A 12,903-nucleotide genomic window follows, 5' to 3' on the forward strand; every position below is an offset into this window, starting at 1 on the left:
TTAGGGGTCGCTTTGAGAGCTCTCTATGATTTAATTTGCGAGTCCTTTAATTCCTTCCATTAGCAACTGTCGATGCTTTCACTGAATCGAGCTCCCAGGGAGATACCTTCTCGACGTAGGACGAAACTACTTATCGTGGCCGACTGACGACGGAGAGGACTGCAGGTACGGGAGTTGCGCGGAACGGATGAAATAGTATAAATTAAGGCCGTTGGATTTGTCTGTCATTCGGAGCTATCGATATAGTCTCATAACGTGTTTTGGGGCGGATGGAAATTAAATATCGTTTAAATCAATTTAATGCTTACAGCATTCTCTTATTACAGTTTATTACACTATCAATTTAACTCAATCAAAAAAACCGCTAGCTAAAATTTAAACCCAATTTCTTAATTCGTATATATCAGTCAGGAGTTAAAATATTTGATTTATTTTTAAATGCGAAAGGACTAGTGTTATATTTATTATTGAAAAATTGACGTTTATAATTACGTCGCATAGTTTGACATTAAATAATCGATTTCAGACAAATCATTTATTTTAAATAATCGATTTCAGACAAATCATTTATTTTAAATAATCGATTTCAGACAAAATCATTTATTTTAAATAATCGATTTCAGACAAAATCATTTATTTTAAATAATCGATTTCAGACAAAATCATTTATTTTAAATAATCGATTTCAGACAAAATCATTTATTTTAAATAATCGATTTCAGACAAAATCATTTATTTTAAATAATCGATTTCAGACAAAATCATTTATTTTAAATAATCGATTTCAGACAAAATCATTTATTTTAAATAATCGATTTCAGACAAATCATTTCTTTTAAATAATCGATTTCAGACAAATCATTTATTTTAAATAATCGATTTCAGACAAATCATTTATTTTAAATAATCGATTTCAGACAAAATCATTTATTTTAAATAATCGATTTCAGACAAAATCATTTTAAATAATCGATTTCAGACAAAATCATCTATTTTAAATAATCGATTTCAGACAAAATCGATTATTTTAAATAATCGATTTCAGACAAAATCATTTATTTTAAATAATCGATTTCAGACAAAATCATTTATTTTAAATAATCGATTTCAGACAAAATCATTTATTTTAAATAATCGATTTCAGACAAAATCATTTATTTTAAATAATCGATTTCAGACAAAATCATTTCTTTTAAATAATCGATTTCAGACAAAATCATTTCTTTTAAATAATCGATTTCAGACAAATCATTTCTTTTAAATAATCGATTTCAGACAAATCATTTCTTTTAAATAATCGATTTCAGACAAATCATTTCTTTTAAATAATCGATTTCAGACAAATCATTTCTTTTAAATAATCGATTTCAGACAAATCATTTCTTTTAAATAATCGATTTCAGACAAATCATTTCTTTTAAATAATCGATTTCAGACAAATCATTTCTTTTAAATAATCGATTTCAGACAAATCATTTCTTTTAAATAATCGATTTCAGACAAATCATTTCTTTTAAATAATCGATTTCAGACAAATCATTTCTTTTAAATAATCGATTTCAGACAAATCATTTCTTTTAAATAATCGATTTCAGACAAATCATTTCTTTTAAATAATCGATTTCAGACAAATCATTTCTTTTAAATAATCGATTTCAGACAAATTTCTTTTAAATAATCGATTTCAGACAAATCATTTCTTTTAAATAATCGATTTCAGACAAATCATTTCTTTTAAATAATCGATTTCAGACAAATCATTTCTTTTAAATAATCGATTTCAGACAAATCATTTCTTTTAAATAATCGATTTCAGACAAATCATTTCTTTTAAATAATCGATTTCAGACAAATCATTTCTTTTAAATAATCGATTTCAGACAAATCATTTATTTAAAATAACCGATTTAAAACAAATCATTTATTTTAAATAATCGATTTAAATCACTTATTACACTTAATGTATTTATGAAAAGGTTAAAACAGTTTTCGTCAATATAAAGCAAACCAAATAAGTATAATAGTAATTAAAATAATATTAAGTTTACATAATCAGTGCAAACGAATCATCAATGAATTTTAGGTGAAAGAGAATGCGTATATAAAAATCAAATAAAATAAAATAAAATATTTGAGATTTTAAAAATCAAATAATTTTTATATTTATCTTTGTTTAAGAAAAATTCTAACTCGACAACCCTGTTTTTCCATGACCAAATCTTGCCGAACTTGTTTTTTTACGTTGCTCTTACGTCACGATGTCATAGCTTTATTAGAATAGTTTTGACACGCGCGGAAAATCCGAGACACAACACATCAAAAAGCAGATGAGAAAACTTTAAACGATGTCTTTCAACCTGACGTCATTAAGGCATTAACGTAACCAATTAGGCAGGGTGAACGGGGAAAGGCTTTAGAAATTTTCTAGAGGCGATAGATAGGGAAATATAGGGAAACAATAGCCGAATTATATATCACTAAATAGTAAAAAATAGGAAAAATAATAAGGTAATTACTGAATATCGGCATAGTTCGACTCGGAATCACCTATAATATTTATAGTTTTTTGTACACTGCTTTCTTGTATTATTGGATACAAAGAGCGTACATTTCAAGATCTGGTTCGAAAGTGGCAGTGTTCCCACTAGATGTCCTATGACATGTACAAAAAAGTACTTTCATTTTCAAAAGACCGTGAAATAATAGGAATATATAGGAAAATAGGTGAAAATAACGGAATTTATAGGAAGACAATAAAAATATAGGAAAATATAGGAAAACATTAAAAATAAAGGAATTTATAGGAAGACGATAAAAATATAGGAAAACATTAAAAATATAGGAAAACATTCCAATTATAGGAAAATACAGGAAGACATTCAAATTATAGGAAAATAAAGGAAGACATTAAAAATATAGGATAATACAGGAAACATACGAAGTCTGGTCACCCTGAATTAGGCTTACAATCATGAATGTATTATCTCTATACAAATTATCAAATATGCATGGAATAAACTGAGCGGAATGAAGAAAAACCAAATTAAAAAGGGGGGGGGGGTATTTAAGAGAAGGTTAAAAGGATGTATCACGGGATGAGGATGCGGATGGGGGAGGGCAAAGTCACACGCAGAGCGAACCCCCCTGCCAACGATAGACCTGCTCTTTTAAATAGGAAAAGATGCGAGGCTGTGGCGCGCGGGAGGGGATAATCTCCGAGGGAAATGCTCTTTCATAGTCGCTTAAGTGGATTAAATGAGCCGTCCTCTTCCCACTTTGCCTTTCGGCATCCACTGATTTCAGACTTCGGCTTTACGGGGACCAGAGCCCACCCGTACACTGCCATTCCTCAACGTGTCTAGCCTCAATTCCTGAAGAACAATATTCGGTGGCATTGTAGCCTCAACGATGGTTTGAGATGGTACAAATTGGAGACAAATTAATCTAACGTGGTTTCTGAATTTGCTCGAATACGTTAAGTGTTATCATTTTTAAACGAAATTAAAGAGATTAAGACATTTTTCAGGATATAATTCCAAATAAAAAAATTCATAATTTTCTTAATAATAAAAAAGGTAGACATTAATTTGATATTAATTATGGATATAAATAATTTTAAAACTAATAAAATTTCGGACAAAAAGCTAAAATTTCGGGAAAAAATGCTAATACAAATATGGTAATTGTATGCTAAAATAAAAAACCCACCCAAATGAAAAAACCCACTGAAAAAACTTTTTAGAAAAAAAACCCGGGTTTTTTCGAACCCTGTCAGGCCCATGTTTTAAATATCCCAACTTGTCCCTGATTTCCTTAACCTTTCTGGCTCATTTTTAATATCCCAACCTTTCAACCCATTTTAAATATCTTAACTTTTCAGACCAATTTTTAAATATCATAACCGTTTCCCTGATTTCTCTAACCTTTTAGACCCACTCTGAAATTTCCCAACTTTTCCCTAACCTTTTAGGCTCATTCTGAAATTTCCCAACTTTTCCCTAACCTATTAGGCCCATTCTGAAATTTCCTAACCACCCTACAGCCAATGGAACAAACATAGCTAAGCCTAATATAGTAATTATCCAAAGTCAGTGACAACGCCATACAGCGAACCTCTCAAGAGTCTACAAGTTGTCTGAAAAGCCTTGCACAATAAGAGACGCTAGCGTACAGATCATCTTTGGTAATAAGCAGGCGGTTCTAAGTCCGAGAAATAATTCCCGGAATAATGAGGGAACAGTCACTTCAATAACTTCAGTCTAGCTCTTCGATTAACACGGGGCGACAGAGTCGAAGGCTGCATACGGGGTAGAGTCTGCATCGAATCCATTCTTTCCGCCCATTCCAATTCCATAAGCTTCGTTAAAATGTAGTGGCGCCTCGTCCTGGCACTTAAGGCCTACAAACAAGAGCTTATTGATTAAATGATAAAAGGCCTAAATTAAGGACCACCACGGAAATTCGAGGATCAACTGATAAACTAATTTAAGAAGAGGGTCGGAATGTCCACCCTATAGAAGGATAAGCCTTTAACACGGAGCTAACATAGAGAGATAGTTTTTAAAAATACCAGATGGCGCCAGCACTCCGAAACGACTAAATTTCAAATTAGCTAAAAACCTCGAAAAATATTTTTTCTTGTTTTTTATGGCAAATGTTTACCGAATTTAACTAATTTGCCAAACGAGAGTCCAATTTAATAAATACACGCAGTCCTATCAGATGGCGCCAGCAATCGGAAACTTAAAAAAAATATCTAAAAATGGGCAAAGATCTTACTTTATTCAGGTTGCCACCATATTTTCAAATTCAAATTAACTGTTTTCTCCTGACAATTTTAAGAGATTTTCCCTGACTTTTGAGACCAAGATTAGACAATTCATAGCTTTTACATTTATTAGAAGTTGATTAATTTAATTAACTCATATTTCAGTATAAAAGTTATTTCAACGTTAAAAAACCTTCCAAGGAACTAAATAATAATAATAACAGAATTTGCCATAGATCTAGCGTAAGATTACCTTAAACAAATGTCAAAATAAAACTTAATTCCCTGCTTTTTTTCCCTGCCATTTCACAAAATTCTTAAAAGTCCCTAACGTTTTAGGCCCATTTTTAAATTCCCCAACTTTTCGGCCCATTTTTAAATTCCCCGACTTCTCCCTAACTTTTTAGGCCATTTTTAAATTCCTGGACTTTTCCCTAACTTGTTTGGCCCATTTTTAAATTCCTGGACTTTTCCCTAACGTTTTAGGCTCATTATTAAATTTCCTGACTTTTCCCTAACTTTTTAGGCCCATTTTTAAATTCCCCGACTTTTCCTTAACGTTTTAGGCCCATTATTAAATTTCCTGATTTTACCCTACCTTTTAAGTCCCTTTGAGATTTACTTTATGTCAAATGTTTTTATTGATAGTTTCTACATCAACCATCGCTTAAAAAATAGTGGTTTTGTAGTAAACAATTTAAGTATTTATTCGCTTCCCGCCAAAAGGTTTAAATTGGCGCCATCTGGTATTAATAAAAACCATTAATAAAGAACCTCTCATGGACTCTCTATTCATATCCAAGCAAGCCAGTCGTTCTTTAATATATAGATAATAACAGTACTAATCCCAGGCACAACGTGGAAAAGACTCTCGGGAATATTTGAAGATTTGGCTTCCGGCGTCGGCTAGTTTCCGTTTCCGGGTGGCTTCCCGACGATTATTAAAACCAATATCCATCACGAAACAAATATATATATATATATATATATATCTCTCTCTCTCTCTTCTTTCGCGGAGTCGAATGCCAAAAAACCACCAAAGAAGGAAGGTAGCTGGAACGTCAATTTCCGGGAAGAAACCGGACATGATTTTTGCCGAGTTCCCACCATAGATGACCTGGCATTCGCGAAACATACATTTTCCAGTTAACTCGAGCGGCCGAGAATGTCACGAGTTGATGAGTAATTTACTTAATTAGAAAAGAACGACTGCGGGAGGGAGACTATCCATTTCAATTTGGTTAATGTTATTCGGTACAAAGCCGCCCCAATTCCTGCTAAAACGATAACCACGAAGTTAATCGTGCTAAAATGGATAAAAATGATGACTAGTAATTCCGTAGATGGCGCTAGTGTTTCGTTTAATTTCCTACGAATGGACCAAGATAATACAGGGTGTTTCAAAAGGTTATGCAAAAAATTGAAGGAGTTGTAGGGGTGAGTTGAGAAGTATGCCTGTTATTTTCCCCTTTTTCTACGATGAATTAAAAGAGCGCCAGAGAGCTTCAAAGTGTGACCTACTATCCCCTGGAAGTAGGCTGCAACAAGCGCTAAACCAAGCAGCAGGGAGTTTAAATACTGTTCAAATTTAGTTTTTTACGCTGGTTACTCGATTGGTACCATCGCTCGCTGCCATCATGCTGCCATAGTCTTATAACGGCCAACTTCGATGACGCGTTGTTCGAGCAACAGTGTGTCATCAAAGTTGGCCGTAATCTTATCTATAGTTGGTTACCATGGAGCTCATTTTTTTCGGAGTACCAGCAGGAAGTGGGTAAGCCCTATTGACTACGCGCGAGGCAGTTAATAAAAAAACCTCGTACCATAGATTTCAATTATCTTACAAATACACGTATGACGAAGGAGAATATCCTTTCACGGGAGTAACGTCAGATGGCGCTAGCAATCTGAAACTTTGTAACTTATATTTATAGAGTACTAACACTTCGTAGCTTTGGCTGTGGCCGCCATATTGGGTCGAATTTTTATTCAATAGGAAAAAGCATGGGTGACGTCGTGTGACGTAGAACTGTTAGCTCCCTATATCGTTGAAAATGGTGCTGGTTGGATAAAAAATACGGTGAATTTAACTATAATTTATTTCGAGAGATGGCGCTAGTGTTTTTATTTATTTCGCTTCACCTCTACGCGGCGAATTTACTTTAAAAACACATTTGGTTGTTATTTTCCAAAATGAAAAAACGACGATGAAAAGCCTTCACGCAAAAATCTCGGCAGGAATCCATACCTCTACTGGGAATGCTTATCCTGGCGTATCAGGTATGGTAAGATCACTCTGACGGCTTTGGCCCCGCCTACGAAAGAAAAATCCCCTCTGCGCGCGCTCCCCTCTAACGTTGTTGTTTGTGAAATTAACATAGTGACATAAAAAAAAAAACCGTCAGCCACATCGAGACGAAAATCTGCCGTGATAAGCAATCCAAGTAGAGGTATGGATTCCTGATCTCGGTTAGGCTTAACATTCTGATTTTGCGTCGACCGAACAAAATCTGCGTTAAGCCTAACACACATTTTTCGTGTCGATGCTCAAACCATCGCTTTTTTTTCTGCTTTTTTGAAAACCTAGCCCGTACAACGACCATATAAATAGTAGTTTTCACGTCCATGCTCTATGTATTAATACCAGAAGTAAATGAACCGAAGTTATCGGAGGGCGATTTCCCTAGGAAAATGATGAGAAAATCGAGTCAAATAAAAGCTAATTTCCAACCCCGTCTTATGACGTGATAAATTGCACTTGGGAATTGTTGGTATAGCTATTTATATGTATAAAAATGATTTCATAAAAACAAAAATTTAACTTCATGAGGAAAACGCCTCCAACATGGGGAGTATAGCAGTCAATAACTTCGGTTCATTTACTTCTGTTAATACTTCATAGCGAATCGCTGAATGTTTTTTTATTGAAGCGTCTATAGAAGCGGAAAACCTAGCAATTAAAAAATTAGACCGAAAATGCACATTAAGCGAAGAAATCCGTGGCAAGATGTAAAAACAACCAATACGGTGTATTTACTAATATTTCAATAGATGGCGCTAATGTTTTGATTTATTTTACAAGGAATAGAAATTCACACGCAGCGAGGAAATCCATATTTTCTGAGAAGGGAAATGGAAGAACGCAATTAAGCTTCGTGTCAACTCCGAAATAAGCGCTCGTCAGATCCGAATGTCGGCAGCACCTGCGACAATAACAATTTCCACTCCCAGGGAGGGGGTACGTACCACACCTACACCGAGCACGCTGCTAGCTCGCGTTAAAACCGAACTACGATTTAGCTATAAACACGTTCGACAATATTTTCTCGCGTCTACATGTTTTACAAATACCTCCCACACTCACCAATGGTAAAAACAACAAAATTTTATTTGTTTTTCACACGTTGACTTCATACTTTTCTACTAGATGATAAAATATTCTATAGATTTTTACCACACGTTTAGAGAATTTGCAATTTAGTTTCCGTTTTAAAGATATTTAAATTTAATTAAGTAATTTATCCTAATAGAAATTTAATTTCTTGTAAATTTAATTTACTTTAAACGATCAATTTATAAATGGCTTACAGGGAAAGAAACATTTAGAGCGAAGTCATGAGGGGTTAGATTTTAGTGTTGTTAATTTTCCGAAAATATAAAATGCGGAAAGTTTCCGTAAATCGGAAAAATAAAAATTGAAACAAAAAAAACCTTTAAAAAGTAATTAACTTTTTATCGATATAAAATGTCTAATAACAGTAAACATACTACAAAACAATAATAGTGTTACATTGTTAATTAGTTTAAACTAGTCTAGAAAACAATAATAGACCAATCATGGAATTAAAACTTTTTATTTTTTTAAAAATACAGAAAATTTTCCGGAAAAAAGGCTTCGGTCATTTTCCGACTTACAACACTAATTTTAATGCTTTTAATGTATACATGGCGCCAATTTTGTTGGGAAGGGATAAAATATAGATTTATTACTAAACAACTTCATACTATTTTAAGCGAGGTTTGATGTAAAACCTAGAGCAAAAAGACTGAAGAAAATTTGGTAAAAAAAAAAATAAAAACAAATTTCGCCGGTTTTAGATAATTTCAAATGGCAACGTTTCGGATTGTTGGCGCCATCTGGTAAGACTTCTGGTATATAAAAGTTAACCTTTAATGGCGTTACGCGTGTGAAAGGTCTCTCCCTTGACAAATGTATTGATCTTTGCTAAAAACACCTAAACAAGTCTTAAATATACCAGGACACATCACTTGGTAATAACCAAATTGGGCGTTATTATGAAAATTATAACCATATTTAGTTATAATTGAGTACACCAGTTAAAATATTTACCCAAATCTCAAGGTAATCTTCTAAACAAAATATTGAAATGATTAAAAAGAGTAAATAGTAGCTGTATAAGCTACCAAATGTAAATCAAGAGACGAAAAGCCCAACTTCGTGTCGTATACCGTTAGGACTGATGTAATACCGCAATCGGGGAGATTACGAAATCGTAACAAACGCCAGCGGCATTCGCAAAAAGGTTCGTGAGTTTTAAAAATGTAAATACGGCTGTGGGAAAGACCGAGTTGTTTTGAAGTCACGATTTTCGCCAGAGAACACCAATTTAAAACCGGGGGGTTTTTACGCCTTTATTGTTACATCTAGGATTTTTTGCGTCAAAATTCTATTATATTTGTGATTTTAAGCGGTTTTTTTTTCGTCACCGATTACCGTTAGCGTTTCAGCCCGCGGGTTGGTTTTGTCCCTGGTTTTGTAAGCTCTCCTTATCCTACTTTACATTTTACGAGCTAGAAAAACATTTTCGTTAAACCCCCTAAAAACAATGGTCAATCATCGACGAATATTTTCCAGCTGCCTTATAAGGCATTGTCTATAGCGGAAAACTTATTTACACGTTATGCTTTCATACAATAGCTATTAAAAGTATCTAGTTGGAATTTTTTTAAATTTTAATAAATATAAAATGAATCCACTTTTTTGATTTAAATCAGATTTTTTTTTATTTTATTGATTTCTACACAATTGGATTTTTTTTCTGTAAAATTAAACTATATTTTACGTTTATCAGTTTGTTAATCTCGAATCAAATTAAATCTAGATTAAATATAATTAAAATTTAATATTTAAGTTTGCTCAGATTTCCTACGAATTTTAAATTTTTTAAGAACCTTTTTTCGTGAATTTTAATTCCCCCATAGAAATACATTGTGTGATTTAAATCAGTGATTAAAAAAAATCACTTCAGCCAATCCTGAATAAAATATGGGATGTTTTGCTTAAACAAGATTGAGCTACTTAAGGTATCAAGCTTGGTAAAATATGGGATGTTTTGTTAAACACGATAAAGCTACTAAAGGTATCAAGCTTGGTAAAATATGGGATGTTTTGCTAAAGCAAGATAAACCTACTTATGGTAACAGGCTTGGTAAAACAGGGTTGCCACAGTTTTTTCACAATCAAATTCCCTGAATATTCCAGGTTTTCCCTGATCATCTCCAGATATTTTCCCTGATTTATTTTGTGCCAAGATTTTGTACTTTTTAACCAATATTTTAGAAAACGTTTCCTATTTGTAACCGAAATTAAATTCCCTGACATTTCCCGATTTTTAGACTAATTTTTAAAATTCCCTGACTTTTCCCTGATTTTTATACCCATATTCAAATTCCCTGACTTTTCCAGGTACCCTGACAACCCTGTAAAATAAGGGATGTTTTGCTTAAACACGATAAATCTACTTATGATATCAAGCTTGGTAAAATATGGGATGTTTTGCTTAAACACGATAAATATACTAAACGTATCAAGCTTGGTAAAATTAGGGATGTTTTGCTTAAACACGATAAAGCTACTTAAGGTATAAGCTTGGTAAAAGTTGTTTTGTGAAACGTTTATATTTTAAATAAAAAATAAACCCTTATAAATATTAAAATAGAGTTTTCTTAAATGTGACAATGTATTTAAAATCAGGAAAATAATGAGAGTTGAATTTTGAATGATAAAAATAGGGTAAAATATCAAACCAATGTTTTAAAATAGGAACCAACGTTTAACGAAAATTAAATAATTAAAAAAAAATAGTTTAGAATTATCCCGAAACTAACTTGTGAGTTACTACGTCTTAGCTTTGACCACTTTTGCAAACTGCTCTTACACAGATATTCGCCTTTAGACCTAGAGTGGGTGCTGCTCAGAAACATGGTGATAACCCAAAATGTTTTTATTTCTTAAATAAAAATGCGACTGCAAATATTACCCATAAATTACGTTTGAAAATTTGACAGCAGAGCAAAATCAAACAAAAAAAAAGACTTATTTTCCACTAAAGCATAAAAAAACACTTAAAGCTCTGGCACAAAAATTTCTCAAACCACTTTTGACAAATTTATTTTCAACGAGAAAACACGAATTACGTGACAATTCGTTTTTGGGAATCGGTAGTTACCAAGCCTAGGCAACAAAGTGCAAGACGATAAAAAAGGAAAAGGAAAAACTCACCTAAAATTCAGCGAGGAGACATTGTTGACATCAACGAGAAAATAGTTGTAGACGCGATTTTAACGTAGTGCCGCTGAAAAGTTTCTGGCCAAGACTTATTTTCGAGCCGACGATTTCCTGTCAGTTGACAAGGCAAGAGAAAAAACACTGAGAAACGATTTTCCGCTACTTTCACTCTTTTATAACGGCATAAACGATAAAAAAAACGCGGGGCGTAAAAGAATCCTAAAAAGAAGAAGAGTCTGGGAAAACGGGGTCCAAAAGTCAACTGTCACTGACGCGAAACGAAGATGAAATAAAAACAAAAACGCTCACTGCACGCGCGCGAGTTCGTCCTGGTGGTAGCAGCCGACAACAACAACGCTACGTTTAGCGCGCGACGTGCGGTTCGGGTGAGAAAACGCGTCGCCAGGCGCGCGCGCGCGCTCGTTTTCTTTATTTTAACCCAAAGCGAGTGTTCGCCGTTGTCATGGTAACCGGGGAGGGCGAATCTATTTTGCGGGGGCGGGTGGGGAGCGGAGTGCAGGGGCGGCGGCGGAGCGAAGGGACCCGGACGATTCGGAGCGAGAAGACGGGTGAGCGGGGGAGGCGAAAAATTAAAAGAGAATGTTGGTGGGAAATAAAAAGTTGATTGTAATCCAACGCCGCCCTGGAATTCAACAAGCCGTGACTCTCACACTCCAAGAATGTCAACCGTGCCGAAGAAACTCGCAAACGGCAGAAGAGAAAGCGCGCAAAATGTCAACTGTGGCGATTAAGGCGATATTTGGTAGCCCACGTAAATATATTATTAAGCTTCCGCTTTACGCAAACGCTAAACGTTAGGGAGTTGAAATGGACGCGAAACTAAAAACACCATCCAAACACCGGGGATTTCTACCGTGACCATTTTTAAAAAGAGGTTAATTTGTCATCGCTTGGCCCGATGCAGCGGCTGTCCTGTCCCGTTATTAATTAGGCGCCAAGGCCTAAGCCCGGTTTTACAGATGTATCGAATTACGAGGAAGTTGCAAATTGGCTTATTAAGGCAACGACGTATCGATATAACTGTAACAGGGGCTGATAAAAACGTTAAAAAACATTCTTACCATTTGTAACCCGAAGAAATTTGGAAACCCGCCTCTATCAGTTTGTTGAATAAACGATTGTAAGGCTCGACTTATTACAACCACGCGCAAAGATTAATCACCTTTCAACGGAATTGTCAACAAGACATCTGCACATTTGACAGCCAACCTTGCGTCTGAGGAAAAGCGCGAAATTTTTGTCCGTACGTGGTCACGTGATTGATCTTGACCAATCGAACGATTTATTATAAAAACGACGTCCCAATGATGTAATGTTACCTATTCTACAGGTCTATTTCCACCCCCCTATGATTCAGCGGGGAAATGTTTTCCGGAAACCGGCCCACTGCTTCCATCTAGTGAACGACGCGTGTATTATATTCTGAATCTGGGGCTTTTTAAATATATTCTTTTACATTATCTTTTTGGAGTCGATAGAGATCTACAGTACCATTTTATAATCGAAATACTTAGTGTAAAATGTGCTAAAAGTAATCTTTAAAATCGACTTATTCCTAAAAATTATTTAAATGCTATATAATAGA

At 34.2% G+C, this 12,903-nt stretch overlaps 1 protein-coding gene across 2 annotated transcripts in view; it reads right to left on the reverse strand.

The window, feature by feature from the left end:
• The window catches only part of LOC149925326 (rap1 GTPase-activating protein 2-like), a 110,393-nt gene extending 97,831 nt beyond the window's left edge, over nt 1–12,562 (reverse strand). For both annotated transcript variants that reach the window (XM_090161992.1, XM_090161989.1), the window contains exons 1-2: nt 12,380–12,562; nt 11,292–11,408 (exon numbers count right to left, since the gene is read on the reverse strand). The gene's annotated coding sequence lies outside the window, so the exon portion shown is untranslated. The remainder of the gene's footprint in view (nt 1–11,291; nt 11,409–12,379) is intronic.
• Nucleotides 12,563–12,903: the final 341 nt, after the last annotated feature.

Source organism: Leiobunum rupestre, chromosome 10 (genome assembly GCF_980474605.1).
Source record: "Leiobunum rupestre chromosome 10, qqLeiRupe1.1.hap1, whole genome shotgun sequence".
Taxonomy (NCBI): Eukaryota; Metazoa; Arthropoda; class Arachnida; order Opiliones; family Sclerosomatidae; genus Leiobunum; species Leiobunum rupestre.